At 50.3% G+C, this 16937-nt stretch overlaps 1 long non-coding RNA gene across 1 annotated transcript in view; it reads right to left on the bottom strand.

Annotated features, from left to right (window-relative positions):
• Positions 1 to 14523, bottom strand: part of LOC104650267 (uncharacterized) — a 66360-nt gene extending 51837 nt beyond the window's left edge. The window contains exon 1 of the long non-coding RNA XR_743934.3: positions 14433 to 14523. This is a non-coding gene — a long non-coding RNA (uncharacterized LOC104650267). The remainder of the gene's footprint in view (positions 1 to 14432) is intronic.
• Positions 14524 to 16937: the final 2414 nt, after the last annotated feature.

The following is a 16937-nucleotide window of genomic DNA, read 5'->3' as shown; positions in this document are numbered from 1 at the left end:
CCCCAGTCTGGCTGTGCATCCCTGGTCCCTAGAAGCTTTGGAAAACTAGGACTCCCTGGTTTCTGCTTGAGAGAGAGGCAGCTGGCTCCAGTGCCTAGCTCCAGGAATGCCTCCTCCAGAACCGCCCCAGTGCATGAGGCTGCAGAGCCCTCCACACGCTCTGTGCCCCTACACTGGCCCCAATCAGTCACAGAACTCAGCCCCCCTGGTAGCACTTCTAGGGCACACCCAGGTCGGGACAATCTGAGTCCTCCCAGGGATTTTTCTTGCAGAAACCCCATGGAGAGAGGGATAACTCCTTCTGGGGTGGGAGCTGCTCCCCAGTGCACTCCAGAGCTGAAGGACCAGAGAAGTGGGCAGCCCCGAAGGCATCGGGGTTCTTGGCCAGCTGCCAGTGTGCCCCAGCCTCCTCACAGTTCCAGGAGAGGGCCCTGTGCCCTCATAGTCAATTCCCTTCTTGCCTAAGCTAGTTGGCGTTATGTCACTTGCAACCAAATATATCACCCCAAACCTACTGACTCAGAAGTTCTGTATTTTTAACAAGTTCCCCAGGTGATTCTCGGCCGAACTGTGCTTGAGAAGCACTGATGTACAGCGCTGCCAATTAGGCTGCTGGTGTTCTCAGGACTCGGGCCGTCTTCACGCTGGAATCTGTCAGTTCTGATTCATATCAGCCCTCCCCCTCCCCCCAGCATCTGCACATCAAACCCTGTGATATAATCCCTGTGCAGCCGTCGGGAAGGAGAGGGGTCTGAACATCGGGGCCCAATCCCTGAGCAGCTGGAAGCATGAAGCTCCTGGAAGGAAAACCCCAGATGCCTCCGGAGAGAATAAAAGGCATGGAATGTGGAGGAAGGGGCTCTATCCCAAAGGCTTGATCAGAGGAGAGCAAAGGGAGAAATCCAAGACTAGTTTTTCTACCTGTTTAGCAAATACTTCCTGAGATTTTACTGACTGTGTCCCAGACACTGTGCCAGGCTTGGGGGACCCCTGTGAGCAGGTGGGGGCTCCCTGCCCACTAGGCCCCAACTTAGTCGAGGGGAAATATGAAATAACCTGGCCAGTGCTACATGAACATATGATTACAGATCCTGCAGGAAAGAAGCAGGCACACACAGGGTCTGGGCGCACACACAGGGTCTGGGCGCACACACTCATCTCCCAGTATCTGTTCTCTCCTCCCTTGCAGCTGGGTCCAGCCATCATGCACACTTCCCAGCCTCTTCTGCAGCTGGGTGTGGCCACGAGAGAGTTCCTGCCAAAGGAATTTGTTCCTCATGGATGGAGCCTGCTACATGTCCCTTTGTGGTGGAAAGGGTGGACATGCTCCCTCAGGCCTCTTTTATAAGGGCACTAATTCCATTTGTGAGGGTCCCACTCTCATAACTTAAAACACCACACCTCTTCACACTATTACACTGGGGATTAGGTTCCAATATATGAATTTTGGAGGGACATAAACAGACCATACTTCCTTAGAAGTATTTTATGGTTGGAGAGGTGAGCCTCTCCTTCCTTTTCCTCCCTCCTTCCCATCGGAAGGGAGATGCGATGGCTGGAGCTGGAGCAGCCTTCTGGGTCTATGGGGGGTACATCACATGTTGAGAGTCATGGAGCAAGGGAGGAGCCTGGGTTCCTGAGGCTGACAGAGGTGCCTCGGGAGTCTGGCACTGCTAACCTCCAGACTTTGCTTACAAACAGAGAAAGAAACTTTTCTCTAGCTCTGCCATAGCTGTCCTGACACAAAGCTGCTCTGAGAAATTGTAATGGGATTCATTTCAACAGGGAAAAGACCTCTTTGAGGAAATCTCTTTGACTTGGGTACTAAAAGACAGATAGAAGTTGGCCAAGGAGCGAGAAGGGGGATATGCTCTTAACTGGGGAGGAAGAAGTCCAAAAGGAGACTACTGGGGCTACAGTAGAGAAAAGGAGCTTCAAGGGGGAGCCACACGCAGCCTGTGGGCCACGTCAGGGGCTAGGGGCACTGGGAAACCCCAATAGCATCTTAAAGCAGGCAAGCAACAGAAACTGACTTTTGTGGCCGCGCATGGTGGCTCATGTCTGTAATCCCACCACTTTGGGAGGCCGAGGTGGGTGGATCACCTGAGGTCAGGGGTTCGAGACCAGCCTGGCCAAAATGGAGAAACCCCACGTCTACTAAAAATACAAAAAATTAGCTGGGTATGGTGGTGCATGCCTGTAATCCCAGCTACTCAAGAGGCTGAGGCAGGAGAATCACTTGAACCTAGAAGGTGGAGGTTGCAGTCAGCCAAGACGGCGCCACTGCACTCCAGCCTGAACAACAGAACAAGACTCTGTCTCAAAAAAAAAAAACAAAACTGATTCTTATTTTAAAAAATCCCTACCCCTCAAACAGGGACCCATTCCAGCTCCCCTAAGTCTGGTAAGCACCTGCCATCCTCATTAGAGGATGAAGAATCAGAGAGGTTAAGTGGCATGCTCAGAGTAACTCAGCTTGCATGAGTCACAACAGGGGCCTGAGCCCAGACTCAGCTGACTCTCACACCCTGAGCTCTCCCTGCACTTTGCTCCAGGCCACTCCCATCCCAAGCCCTTACCCCCTGGTGACCAGGCTTCTGGTGTCCAGCCAGACCCATCTGAAGGAGAGGCAAGCTCACCCTGGCTCCAAGCACTGGAAGTTTCCAGACTGCTCAAGGGCCTTAGAGAGCACTGATCTCCCAAACACACAGCACACAGATGGAGGACTGAGGCCCTGGAGAAGCAGGGTCTCCCAAGACTGTAGGATGCAGACCAGAAATGAGGTGCAGGACTTGGAGCTTCTCAGGGCAGGCTCACAGGGGCTGGGGAGCTAGTCTGAAAAGCTGCTCCACGTTCAAACCCAGCAGGCCAGCCCCTGGCTTCCAACAGACAAACCTCCACATCCGCTGTCCCTTCTTCCCTGTCCCTGGTCATCCCAGAATCCAGTGATCTGGGCCAAAGAATCTGGGCCCAACTCATAAGTACAAAAGGTGCCACTGCAGGCCAGAGAGCGAGAGGGGCTGAACCCTCTCCCTCCCTCTTGCTGGACTAACAGGGCTCATTAGCATTAATTATCAAGTGCTTGGAATCCAGAGCCTCTCAGGGGGAGCACAGAGTGCAGCTGCTTAGCCTCTCCTTGCCCAAGCTCCACACAGCATGGAAAGGACATGGGCAGAAGAGGCAGAAAGTGGCTCAAGCCTCACCCCCGCGCCTTCCAGAAGACGGTGAACTTCCCTGAGACTCCTTTCCTCAGACCCACCTGGTTGAGATGAAAGGACTTTACAAATTAGAAAATGTTATGCTACTATGGAGACTGGTTATAATCAGGTACGAAAGAGTTGTTGCCTTCATGGTGTTTTAAATGTTCATAGTTTTCTTAGTTCCCCAAGTATCTTATTCGGCCAGAATTCACACAATTATGGAGTCATCCCTCCAGTGACAGGACTGCCCACTTCAGATCCCTTCTGGGAAATGCAAAACCCTGCTAGGAACAACACAACATTGTCTAGTCCTTTATACTTTAGTATAAATGAATTGGTACTGATCTTTTCTCAGAGGAGAGCCTCAAGCAGGAATGGGAATTTTATTAGGGAAAGATTGATGGGAAGGGATGATTACGGAGCCAGGAACAGAGACTTGCTGGAGGGGTCCCTTCCAGAAGTTGGGGTCAGCCTGGGAACAACTGAGACCACAGGGCTTGGAAGGCCTGGGTGTAAAGGGGGACTCAGGGGTATCAGGGGAAGGAGTTGGCTGCCTCCTGGGGCCCTAGCTTTTCTTTACCTTTAATCCCTCTCTCCTGTGGGCACAGCCTGCAAACATGTTCCAGATTCTCCCACCCAGAAAAGTCCCACTTTCAGTCCCCTGCACATCTCAGCAGAGAGGATGTGGGCTTTGGAGTCAGATGATCCTGAGATCCTTGCTTTACTCTACCACTTAAGCCCAAAATGGCTTCAAAGAACCACTGTTTTACTAATCTTTGTACCTCCAGACCCAAGCCCAGAGCCTGGCACAACACACCACACACACACACACACACACACACACACACACACACACACACACATAAACAGGCTCCAAAAACATTGTTGAAATGGATTCTCTGAGCTTCAGTGTCCTCATCTGCAAAATGTTACACCAAAAAAAAGCAGAGCAAAAATATTTGTTTATATTAAAGTATGAATGGCTGATGAGACTTTTTGGAGATTTTAAAGAGGAGTATCCCTAGACTCAAAGGGACAACAAAGTAAGCCCTTCCCTTCCTCATGGGGCAGTGGTAAGGACTAAATGCAATTATTTATTCATTCATTTAATAAATCTATAGCAAGCAACTATGTGTGCCACACACTGTTCTAGGCACTGGGGTTAAATCAGTGAACAATAAAAAATTTCTGCCCTTGCGGAGCTGACAATTAGTGTAGAGGACAGGTAGTAAACTAACACAAAAATAATAACTAATATATAACATAAAGTCAAAGGATGTTCAGTTCACTGAAGAAGATTAAAGTGGAGTGAGGGGTGGCATGTGACGGTGGGAACCCTGGTTTAGATGGGATGGTCTAGGAAAATCGTTGTGAGGAGGTGACATTTGAACAGAGACCTAAATGAATGCACCGTGCAAATATCTTGGGGAAAAGAGGACTTAGGAGAATAACCCTATGACCTTGGGGTTAGCAAAGATGGCTTGGATGATACACAGAAAACCTTCAGCCATAAGGAATATAATTGGCAAGTCGGACTACACTGAAGACTTTCCAGCCATCAGAAGGCACCATCAGGAGACTGAAAATGCAAGCCACGGAGTGGGAGAGGATATTCAGAACATGTACATCTGTCAAAGGACTCATACCCAGAATAGAAACATTTTCTACAAAGCAATAAAAAAAGATACAACTCAATAGAAAGATGAGCAGGACTTGGACCTTCATGAAACGGGATAGCCCAACAGCCAGTAAATGCAGGAGAAGGTGCCTGACTTCAATGATCATCAGAGGAATGCAAATTAAAACACCAATGAGCTACTGCTGCACACCTTCAGAATGGTTATAATGAAAATGACAGAAAAAGGCCATGTGCTGGAAATTCTGGAACACTCTTAGGCTGCTAGTGGGGGAGTACATTGGTACAATCTCTGTGGAAGAGAGATTTGTAGCATCTATTAAAGCTGACATATGTCCACCCTATGACCAAGCACTTCCACTCCTAGCCCTACATCCAATTGAATGGCATACGTACATTCATTAAAAGAAGGGTATGAGAAGGTTCATGGCAGCATTATTTGTGAAAACCAAGAACGAGAAGCTACCCAAATGCCCAGTAATGAAGAGGTGGATGTGAAGTGTGGGGCACTGGGACAAGCCGGAAACCACAAAGGCACACTGGCGCCATGTTGGTCTCTTGGGCGCCAGCCCCAGCCTCTGACTTTATTGATGGAGTGAGCTGGCCCAGGAGTTGAAAAAAACTGAAAAACACTGGCTGGGCCAGACATGGTGGCTCATGCCTGTAATCCCAGCACTTTGGGAGGCCGAGGTGGGTGGATCACAAGGTCAGGAATTCAAGACCAGCCTGGCTGAGATCGTGAAGCCCTGTCTCTACTAAAAATACAAGAATTAGCCAGACGTGGTGGCATGTGCCGGTAATCCCAGCTACTCAGGAAGCTGAGGCAGAGAATTGCTTGAACCTGGGAGGGGGAGGTTAGCCAAGATCATGCCACTGCACTCTAGCCTGGGCAACATTTCTGTCTCAGAGAAAAAAAAAAAAAAGAAAGAAAGAAACAAAAGAAAAAGAAACACTGGATGATGACACATCTAATGCAGAGGGAGAAGGATTTAAAATCAAAAGTGTAGATAGCCACCTCTGCTTTCCAAGTTGTGTGGCACAGTACCAAACAGCAGAGAAATTGGGATTTTTGTGTGCTGTCCCTTTAAAGGAGAAAATCGTAAAAGGAGGAGATGGCCCTGGTTGGCACAACACAAATGTAAGGGGTTTCTGGCCATGCAAAAGTAGAGCTGTGCTGAGAACAGAGGATAGTGAAATCAGTCCTCCTGAGTAGAGGAATAAAATTGGGGGAGCCAAAAGCTGGGGGTCCCAGAAAACAGAGACCTGGCCATTCCTTGGGGGAGAGAAAGTGTGTGAGTGTGCGGGGCCCTTCCTATGGAGGCCAAAGGAGCCTTGAGGACAGGGGATGTCTTTTGTTTACCTTGGGGCTATCTGCTGGGAGATCCTGTGACATAGCCCTCCTCAATCTCAAATCTTCAGACAGTTTTGCAAGACACCCACCTGCCTGGCGTAAGGAAAAGGGAATGTATCATACATTAGGAGCAACCGAAGGCAGAACAGAAACAGCCCATATGGCTCAGAAAGACAATCCAAAAATGGAACCACCTCAGTTTCAACAGAAGCTCAGAGCTAAGGGGGAAGTGGGAAAATGTACACCTCCTCCAAAATACCCAGAGAACCTGGGAGAGAACTGGACCTCTCCAAGGACAAGACGACATCTCAGCTGACATCCAGATTAACACCCATGTAACCTAAACGAGCTGAGAGTATACAGATAGAGGAAACTTTTCTAACGCCATTTCATAAAGCTTAACAAAACATACACACTAAACTAATTTTTACTTATAAAAAGATGCAGAACTTCTGAATAAAATATTAGAGACTGAATCCAGTTGTAGTAACAGAATAATATGCTAATACAATGCAGGACTATAGGAATGCAAGGCCGGTTTAATATTAGCACAGCGGTTGGTGTGTTGGTGTCATTCACATTAACAGGCTAAAAAGGAGGGCTTGGACTATATTCATGGCTGCTAAAAAGGAATTTGATAAAATCAAACATCCATTACTGATTTTTTAAAAAAAGCTTTCAGTAAAATGCAAGTAAAAAAGAAACTTTCTTACCTTTGATAGAGTATTTAACAGAAATCAAATAGGAAACATCAGATTTCATTATGAATGACACAGGCTATCATTGGCATGATTTCTTCCAGGAAGACCTCATATTCTCCAGGGTGCAGCTGCATCCAGTTTCCCCACTATATACTTTCACTTTTCCATCCTTGTTTCTCCTCAAAACTTCCAGATAGACTTTGTCTATCTTTTTCACATCTGTATTTCCAGGACCTAGAGCAATCTCTGCCACACGGCTAATGTTAAATCAATGGTGAGTGAGTGAATAAACAGAAACAAACCAAATATGCCCACGATTACCATTCTACTCAACATTATCTTAAGGATTATAGATGAGGCAAAAAAGAGGAAAAAGATACGAAGGGTAAACATTGGAAAGAAAAGAATAAAACTACGAACCTTTGTAGCTAATGTAAATATCTATCTGGAAAATTCAAGAAAAGACTTCAGAAAGATATTCAGATATAATATTCATATGCAAACACAACACTATTTTCAAAGATTTCATATAAGTCATGATAATACTGGTCACAAGGGCACCCACCTGAAAATGGTTAAAAGCAAGAAAGTTTGGGGTTTTGTGTTTGGGTTTGGTGGGAGGTCAGTCAGCTCCTTAACAAGACAGGCTGTGGATGTTTCCATCTTAAGCACAGCTAGCTTGAGGGCCTCCAATGATATCAAAACAGCTTTTTAATTTTTCTGTTTGTTTTTAATCTCTGCCTATATCTGGCTCCATTTTTCAGACAGAAATTTTACAAGCATCAGAGGAAACAGCCACTAGCAGCCCCTGACATACAATCCCAAGAGAAACAGTGCTTCTCCCTCATCACATTTAAAGAATATTTTCAGAAAGGATTGTTGGTCTGCCTTGGGTCACATTCCAACTGCCCCAAGCAAAGAGGATATCATTAGTAGTCCAATCAGGACCTGTGGCTATCCTGGTGACTCCGAGAGAGAGAGAGAGAGAGAGAGAGAGAGAGGGGGGGGGGCTGTGGGGGGGAGGGGTGGACCTTAATTAGTAGGTTTAACAGGACCACATGGAATGGGGCAAGAGTTCCCTCAAGACAGGAGATGCTATTACCACTGGCAAAGGAAGGTGATAGGTATTCTGAGAGCACACAACATAGCAGCAGCAGCCGACGACAATCCACCCCTTGGCTGCTCAGAAGAGAAACACACACTCTCGTCATGCATAAAATCTCAGAACCCTTCCTTGCTTAAATTATGCTTTCTTCCCACATATATCGAAAATACGTGGAGACAACCCAAATCACATCGAGATAACGTCAGCAGCTCCTAGTCCCGGATCTCTGAGTGATGCACCTTCCTACATGTTCTCGCTATGACCCTTTGTCTGACAAGCTGTACCTTAGTCATGGATCTGAACCCTTCCATACACCCTATATAGAATGTCCACCAGTGCACTTAGAAAATGTAAGCTCATACAGCACTTTTCTCTCATTCTCTCCACCTCTTCAGTGCTGTACCAGGAGAGTTCCTCATTCCGCAGACACGTTCACTAAGCCACCTTCAGAGGTGACCACTCATTGTTCAGCCTGCCACTGAACCCTGACTTTAATGGCTTTATTCCTGAGAACTGTAACTGGCTCTTTTCCATACAGTTACTGTCTTATCCCTGGCCCTCTGAAGATGTTAATTCTAATTCTTTTCTCTTTGTGCTGCTAGCTGCATCTCCCTGGGTGTCAGTTCCCTAGTTGTTGAATGCTGTATTTCAGTCTGGTGATTTGGGATGGATGCTCATGTTTATAGATGAAATTCTGGTTTCCCCGGTTGCCTCTGTTTACTGTGGCAGAGGTGGCAGGGAAAGGGGTCCCCCCTGGAAATCCCCATTTCTTTCAGATCCCCCATCACCAGAGGATTCTTCAGCGGCCACACCACTGCTCCAGCTTGGAGGTAGACCTCCTCCTGCCTCCCTCTTGACAGGTGCCAGGGGAGGGAGCCTGTCAATTACCCAGACTCTGGCTCTGCACCCAGACACCTGAGCAACTGTCCCCAAGCCTTCTGCTCCTTGTCTGTGAGCCTTGCCTTTAGGACACCACGGGCAGCTCCTGCCTGGGATTCTTCAGCCAGCCAGTCCCTCTGTGTTGGAACTCTCTGGAATTCCTCAGCATCTCTGCCTTGTTTACGGCACTTCTTTGGTCATTGTTTTCTAGAGCTATTCTGGATTCATGGGAGGGGGAGAGAATGAGAGAGGCAAAGAGACAGAAAGATACTTTCTGTCATTTCCAGGGATGTGGAGCAGGAGGAGGAGGTGGGGGAGGGGTGTATGCTTAATCTGCCATCTGTATCTTTTCCTTTTTTATCCCCATATAAAAGTATATTACAACAGCTGATAATAAAAGGATATGCATAGGATAAAATTAAAATAGAAATAGAAGATCAGAACTGACAAAAGGAAGAAGGGCAAATATTTCAATTATGAGGGTTACAGATTGCAGCCATAAACTTCCCAGTGGCCAGAGTAAAGAGTGGAACTAGACTGCGAGCTCCCGGAGGTCACAGACAGTGTCCTGGCCACCTCAGTGTTCTCAGTCCTGGACTGATTCCAACCCAAGCAGTTTTTCAATAAACGTTTGGTCAATGAACACATGTAACCACTTGATTCTTCATCAAGCGATCCCACCCTTGTTAACTGGTAAGAAGAAGGCATCAGATTTCATCAGTGGTGATATTGTTTTTCCTGCCAGTAAATCAAAAGCCATTTATTATGTGTAACATCATGGATACTGCCTTTGACTGCTGCTGAGAAGAGGCAGGAAATATTGTTGTGACCAGTTTTCAAATGATCTTCGATGAAACTGGAGAGCGGAACAGCCAGACCCTAGGGAGGCTGCTCTCGACCTCTGCTGTCCAGTGGCCCCTCCTCAGGGCTGCCCTGCCCAGTTTGCTCTGGCCAGGGGAGTGGAGCAGGAGGTGATGACCCCCACCACATTCTCCCTCCTTGCAGCGCTCAGCTCTGAAGAGGGACAGCTCTTTCTGTACTGTTCATGACCTAAGGCACTCGACCTCATTCAGCTGAGCCAGGTCTCAACGAAGCTGCTTATATCAGCTCCCTGGTGCTTGGGCTGGAAGATAAAGGCCCTGAGTTCCTGGGCACTCCATGGACTCTCAAAGCTACTGTTTCGCTCCTGATTTCATTCTCTCGCAGGAAGGTTGTGTAGCCCTTCCTTGGAGCCAGGCCTTGTGCGGGCATGAGACACAGGGAGCCCATTGAGACCCTGCCCCTCAAGAGCCACGGTGTGATGGAGAACGTCACTTGTATCAAAGGCTCCACTTCCTCCCTTGTAGAACAGGGATGACGATTTTTGTGTCCTGGACCCGTCAGGTGGTGGTGATAGGCACAAGTCTGATCTCAGCTTCCCAAGGCTCTGGGAAGTCAGGGATTATATACACGCCCAGCTCTCCTCCCTCAGAGCTGCCTCACTGCCTGCCTGGGGCCATTCAGATAAGGTAGTGCATTGGGAAAGTGGATTCCAGTACCCTAGGGGAAGACTCCAGTAAGTTTCACTTTCTATGCTAAACACTCTATATTACCTGTAGTTAAGTTAAATCTCTTTGAAGATTAAATAGTGGTTTCCTCCCTTTGTGAGGCATGTGGAGAAGAGCAGAGGGATGCTAATGGGCTGATGCTCCTTCAAGGCCAAGGGTCCTTTTCCTGGCCCTGCTACTAGAGGCTGTCGGGCTGTGCAGGAGGCAGCCTTGAGCAGGGGAAGCCTCCAGGGCAATCCTGAAGTGCATCTTCATCCAGCCTCTTGCTACCTCTGGACTTGTCTTCATCTCAGTTTTCCCATCTGTAAAATGGGCAGTAATATTATCTTGCCTTAAGTATGCAGAAGTGTGAATATGGCTCCCCGAACAAAGCACCCACCTGTGGGAGGAGGTGTTCCCCTGAACACCTGAAGTGGGCGTGTCTCCTCACTGGTCCTCCTAGCTACTTTTCACAAAGAAGCAGCCAGGGAGCACAGCACGTTGGCAACTGTGACCCAGACCCACACAAGGTTAAAATGGCACAGTCCCTTAGTGACACATCCTGGTGGCCCTGTAGCAACAGTTGTGCAAGAAGCTGTGCATTTGTGTTACATAGGGAACTTGTAGAAAAATTTTACAAAGTAGATGTTATACACATAATATAGATTTTCTAGTGTTTCAAAATTGAAGCATGAGGGGAAAATGCTTAGGCAAAGATTTATTAAAACACTTGCACAGACATAAAAGTGGAAACAGTAGAAACCACTCAAATGTCCATCAACTGCCAAAGGGATGGGTGCAACATGGCACATACACAGGGTGGAATATTACTCAGCCCTTAAAGAATCAAGGAATGAAGTGCTGTAGCATGGCGTTGGGAGCCCTGAAGACCCTAAGGCTGGTGGAGGAAGCCGGGCGTGGGGCCACACTGCCTTCAAGACAAATTCCATCTATTTAAAACGTCCAGAATAGTGCATCCCTGCAGACAGGAAGTAGGTTGGTGGTTTCCAGGCCGTGGGGATAAGCCATGGGGCATGGCTGTGGTTTCTTTTTGGGAGTGACATGTTCTGCAATTGGATACTGGTGACAACTGCAAACAAACAAACAAACAAAAATCTACCGAATTATTTATTTTTAAAAGGTGAATTTTAAGAAATGGGAATTCCGTATCAATTAAAGTGTTATTTAAAACGTTTGTGTCCTCAAATTAGTAAAAGTTGCACATAAAGACAGAGAAGCTAACTTCATCTCTGATAGAAAACATCTCAGAATGGCATCCTCTGTTATGGAAACAGATCACTAGGACTATTTAATTGTTTAAATCTCCAGCAGCATATCTAAACATTTGTCACTGTGTAACAAAAAGATGCCCCTGGCCAAGCCCTGCTCTAGGCTATCAAGAGTCCCTCACCCAGCACTGTCCATCCCCGGGGTGGCATCCATCCCCCTACCAGTGTAATCCACCCAGCAGTGTCATCTCCCCCTGAGGTGTCATCCCCCCGCCAATGTCACTCACCTGCCAATGGCATCCCCCCAGGAGTGTCACCATCTGACGGTGTCACCCACCCACCGGTATCACCCACCCAGCGGTATCACCCACCCAGCCGTGTCACCCACCCAGCAGCGTCACCCATCTGCCAGCGTCACCCACCCAGCAGCGTCACCCACCTGCCAGCGTCACCCACCCAGCAGCGTCACCCACCCAGCAGCGTCACCCACCCGCCAGTATCACCCACCCAGCAGTGTCACCCCCCTGCCAGTATCACCCTCCCAGCTGGCACTTGCATTGTAGTTGGTTTTGGACCCCTGCTTGGGCTTCCCCTGCTCAAGATTGCTGCCCCTTGAGTGCCAAGGCCCTGGGGACCTGAGAGTGTCCCATTTTGCATCATCGTTTTTCCTCCCTGGAATCTCCTGGGCTGTCTGCTGGCCCTCTTGTCTCCAGGCCTAGGTCCCCAGATGGCTCTGTGTCCTGCTCACCCCACCCCGGGGTCCAGCAGAAATACCCACTGTGTCCATTCCCTGGTGTTCTGTACCCTATCCACCCTGCCTTGTCTGCCACTCCGTAGTCATGCTGTCTTCCAGAAAATGCTACAAAGACAGCCATCTCTCTGGATCTCCCAACTTTTTCCCTGGCTTCTACCATCCCTGCTCCCCAGCTCTGCCCAGAATACACTAGCAGGGCATAGAGTGTTCTCAGGACACAGGTCTGTCTCACTCAAATCCTTCTCCTCTTCCTGTGGTAAGCTGCAAATAAAAAAGGTCACAAATGTCTTTACTTCCCTATGCTTACCCCCTCACAAGGTGACTCTATGCTCTGCCCCTCTCAGCAGGAGAGTAGGGGCTCCTTCCCTCTACCTCCACCCCCACCCCGCCTAGGCCTGGCCAAGATGACGCTGGCAAATGAAACAAGAAGAGACTGGAGAAGAGCCTGGCTGTCCAGCCCTCTGAGACTGCCTGGGAAGAAGCCTGGGTGGGGTTCCTTCAGGAGAGGAGGGGGGCATCCTCCACCGGACCTCTCGGTGGCCGCCCAGACATGTGAGCGAGGCTTCCGCAACGATCCAGCCCCAGCTGAGCCCACCAAAACCAGAACTGCCTGGACAACCCACAGAACGGTGAGAAATTAGTCAGTCGTGCTGCCTTCAGCCCCTGGGTTTTGGGAAGTCTTGCTATGTGGTAAAAGCTAACCAACGCACCCCTTCCTGCTTCTCCAGCCCCGGAGACTTTTCCTCTGAGAGGGAGAAGCTCTCACTAGCTCCACACCTGCACCTTCATGTCTATGCGAAGCATTGAGACCCTCAGGGCATTTGATAGGTACACACCAGGCTCTTGCAAATTAAAAGATTTGACTCCCGAAATGGAAAAACTAAGAATCTAACTCTTGTTCACCTGCAATCACTTTCCTCCGCAAGGTGACTGGATGTCTCAAGGTCAAGTTTTAATAGGGGAAGAGCTACTGGTCAAAGAGGAATTAGGATGGACAAAAAAATAATTTTTAACACACCAAAATACAATCTCATCACATACTTATTGAGTGCCTGCTAGACTCAGGATGCCTGGTAGGTGCCAAGGACACAGTGATAGCAAGGAGACCCTGGCCCTGCTCTCCTGGGCTCTCTAGCCTGGGATCCAGCTAGCCCCTCAGGTCACCACATGAATGGTGACTGATTCATCCATTCATTCTTCCACTCACGTGACAAGTATTTCCTGAGTCCCTGCAGTGTGCCAGGAACTCTGAGAGTCACAGGGCACACCACCACAAGAGAACCAAGATGTGCGAGCTTCTCAGGACAGGGGACAGGGCAGGCTCATCCCCTCTGGGTCCAGGGAGAGCTTCCTGAGCCAGCGAAGATGACGCGCAAAGCCAAAGCATATGATGCTGTTAATTGGGCAAAGACTTGGTGGTAGGGAGCACGGAAGTTGAGGAGAACATTCTAGAAGTGCTAAGGCCCAGCAATGGCTGGGAGGACCTGAGAGAAGACCAGAGTGTCTGCAGAACACAGGTGTGGGGGAGCCCTGGTGGGAGGCTGGAGGGATGGGCAGGGCCGGCTTGAAGGGTGTCCTCAGACCCTGAGTGAGGATTCTGAGGGCTTTTGTGGGGATGGCACCAGGTGTGCATTAGCCCCGTCAGACCACTCCCACCTGCTCCACCTGCTCCCAGGTATCAGAGCCACCTTGTCAGCAGGAGCAGGGGCCCCAGCAGCAGCCACCCCAGCAGCAGCTCACCTCCCACCCCCATGGCTCACCCCCAGCCCAGGCATTCTGAACACAGCACCTGCAGAGAGGCTCCCACAGCTCTGTACCCCCAGCTCAGCCCACCCTTCTGGTCCTCTCCTTGTCAAAAGATTCACCCTAAAGAGGCAGCTCAGACTCCACCTCCTCCAGGAAGGCTTCTCTGATGCTGTGTACCCCCAAGCTGAATGTGGCTGATGGTCTATGCCGGCAGAGCTGCCTCTATGCCCCTCGATTCTATTCCTAGCTCACTGTGATGGTCCCACAAAGCAGTGGCACCCCCAGGTCAGGGGCTCTGCACTCACCTGGGATGCTCGGCCCTGCACGGGTCACAGTGTCAGCTCCAGAACAGCTAAGTAGGATGGGGACTAAATCCAGGCAGGCCAGGTGTCACTACACTGGCACAGAGTAAGCGTTCTGGGAATGTGTAATGCTGCCGTGGGGACTTGGGCCGCCTTGGGTGTGGCTGTGTAAGGTGGGTCCAGAAAGGTAGAGCGTGGTGGCTGCAGGGAGTTTGGGCAGTCACTGAAAATCCGGGTGCTGAAAGACGCAGCCATCTCCAAGCAAGCACGGGCTGAAGGGCGCAGGAAGTTGGACTATCCTGGAGGTTGAGGGTGTTCCTCAGAGGTGCTTGTGCTGGGTGCAGGCCAGGGGCAAAGGAGGAAGTCCAGTCCAGAGTTCATCCATGCCAGACCCCAGAGTCAGGCTCCCGGCGAGCTGGGCTGACCCTGGCAGGAAACACAGGGGTCAGAGCACCACATCCTGGGTCCCACACCTTCACCTCTTCATCCATAATAAATACGGTAGGACTCACTTGCCAGCGGTGAGGAGGAGCCAGAGAAGCTGCGTAAAGCTCCCAGCACAGGATCCTAGGCTCCACAGTATAGGTGTCCTTTCCTGCAGAACAGAGACTCAGACATGGACAACCGAAAGTTATCAGAATTGAGGTGCTTTCTAGGGACTAGATCCTATTCAGCCAGCCAAACAGTAACTAAGCACCGCTATGCGACAAGCGCTTTGTCTACTTAGAGATGAAGCACTTACCTCTGTGGGGGATGCAGGGATGTGCCTCAGACTTGCTTCACAGAAGGATGCAGTGTCCACCTGCTAGGGGCTTGTCAGGAGACATGCCCAGCATCACCCCAGCTGCAGACACACACCACCTCCTGCCATCCTCCCCAAGCCCCATGTCCTGTGACTGAGCCACACAGGCCTAGCCACACCCCTGCTCAGGACAGCTCTGGTCCACTCCAACCCTGGCCCTGGGGGGAGTCCTGGCTGTCCTTGTGCTCTCAGTGAAGCTCGGTGTCCCCTGTGCCTGCTCCTGCTCCTCCCTCCCTGCCCCAGGCCTGGGCCAGGCCCTCCCTTGAGCCCCTGCAGCTGGTCCCTGGCACTGAAGCCAGGCTTCCATGGGACCGACAACCAGCAGGTGAGGTGACAAAACACCAAGTGGTGGCGGGCGGTGGGGGAAGCTTTTCAGGCTCTGGCGCAGGAGCTGTGCAGGCCCTGTCCCTCAAAGATAGACACTCACATGAAGCCCCGGAGGCTGCGGAGGAGACAGCCCTCCTGTAACACCCAGGAAACAGTATCCCAAGCCATGGGAACAGCAAAGGCTAAAGCCGAATGCCGGGGGTGGGGGGTGGCTGGAGAGTGGAGGGCAGGCTAAGCACTGCCTTGGGAACAAAATGGCTGAGTACCTGGAGAGCACCTGGATGGTTACCCCTAGGTCACTGTGGAACTGATCTGCCTGCCTCCTCCCTCCTGTATCTGGGGCTGGCCAAGGCATGCTGGGGCTGGAGCGGGAGCTGGGGCTGCAGCTGGGGCTGGGGCTGGGGCTGGGGCTGGGGCTGGGGCTGGCAGGCCATGGTTCCCACCCTGCAGGCACCAGAGATGAGTTGGTAAGAAAAGGGCACCCTCTAGCTGCACCGATTCCGCTGAGGGCGCAGAGGCTCATCTCCCTGGGGGCAGCCCCGGGCGCAGCTGCTCTAAAATTACCCACTCAGCCGTTTCACAGGCAGAAATCCTCTGCTTCAGGCATTTGCATCCAAAGCGGTCCGAAGCCTACTTCCCACCGTGGCCGGGTTTAATCTGCTGGCACTGGGGCTGTGGGGATGGGACAATTAATTAAAGATCCCAGGGAGCAGCCAGCTCTTATTAAGTCCTGCATCAGGTGGGAGGGGTGCTGGGGGAGAACACTCTTGCCGTGACTGCACTTTTGCCCCAGCCAAGCATTTTCTCATCTATTATCTCCATCGATCCTGGCTGCGGCTCTGAGAAGAGGGGATTATTATCTCCATTTTGCAAGTGCAGAAATGGAGACTCGGGTTAAGTTGTGTGTCAGGGTCTCCCAGCTCCAAAACAGTGGGGCTGAGATCCACACCAGGATCTCCCTGGATGTAGGAAGAGCAACGCTGGAGTGATGCTCAGGAGACCACACAGGCTCCACTCCCCAGGGCTGCAGAGAACGGGTCCCAGAGGGAGTTAGGGAGGACGAATTGGGTTCCTAGAAGGCACCTTTGACCCTCAGATGCTATGGGGAGTTTTAAACTTTCTTCACTGAGGCAGAACTTGCAATTTCCTCCAACGTGAGGAAGGGACAGAGAATTCCCTGGGCATGGCAGGGCTGACTCTGTGCTGGCCACTCCTGGGGACACAGAATGGGTCTTCCTCCCTCCTGACCTGTGCAGAGGAGCTGTTCAAAGATGACCATGACAAGATCTCCTATGCCACCTGCTCTTCTTACAAATGACTGGGATTGGTGGGGTTTGCAGCTGTTTAAACCAACAGATATGGCAGAAGTGATGCTCCGT

Source organism: Saimiri boliviensis, chromosome 8 (genome assembly GCF_048565385.1).
Source record: "Saimiri boliviensis isolate mSaiBol1 chromosome 8, mSaiBol1.pri, whole genome shotgun sequence".
In the NCBI taxonomy this organism is placed as follows: Eukaryota; Metazoa; Chordata; class Mammalia; order Primates; family Cebidae; genus Saimiri; species Saimiri boliviensis.
This window is presented reverse-complemented; position numbering and strand designations above follow the sequence as displayed.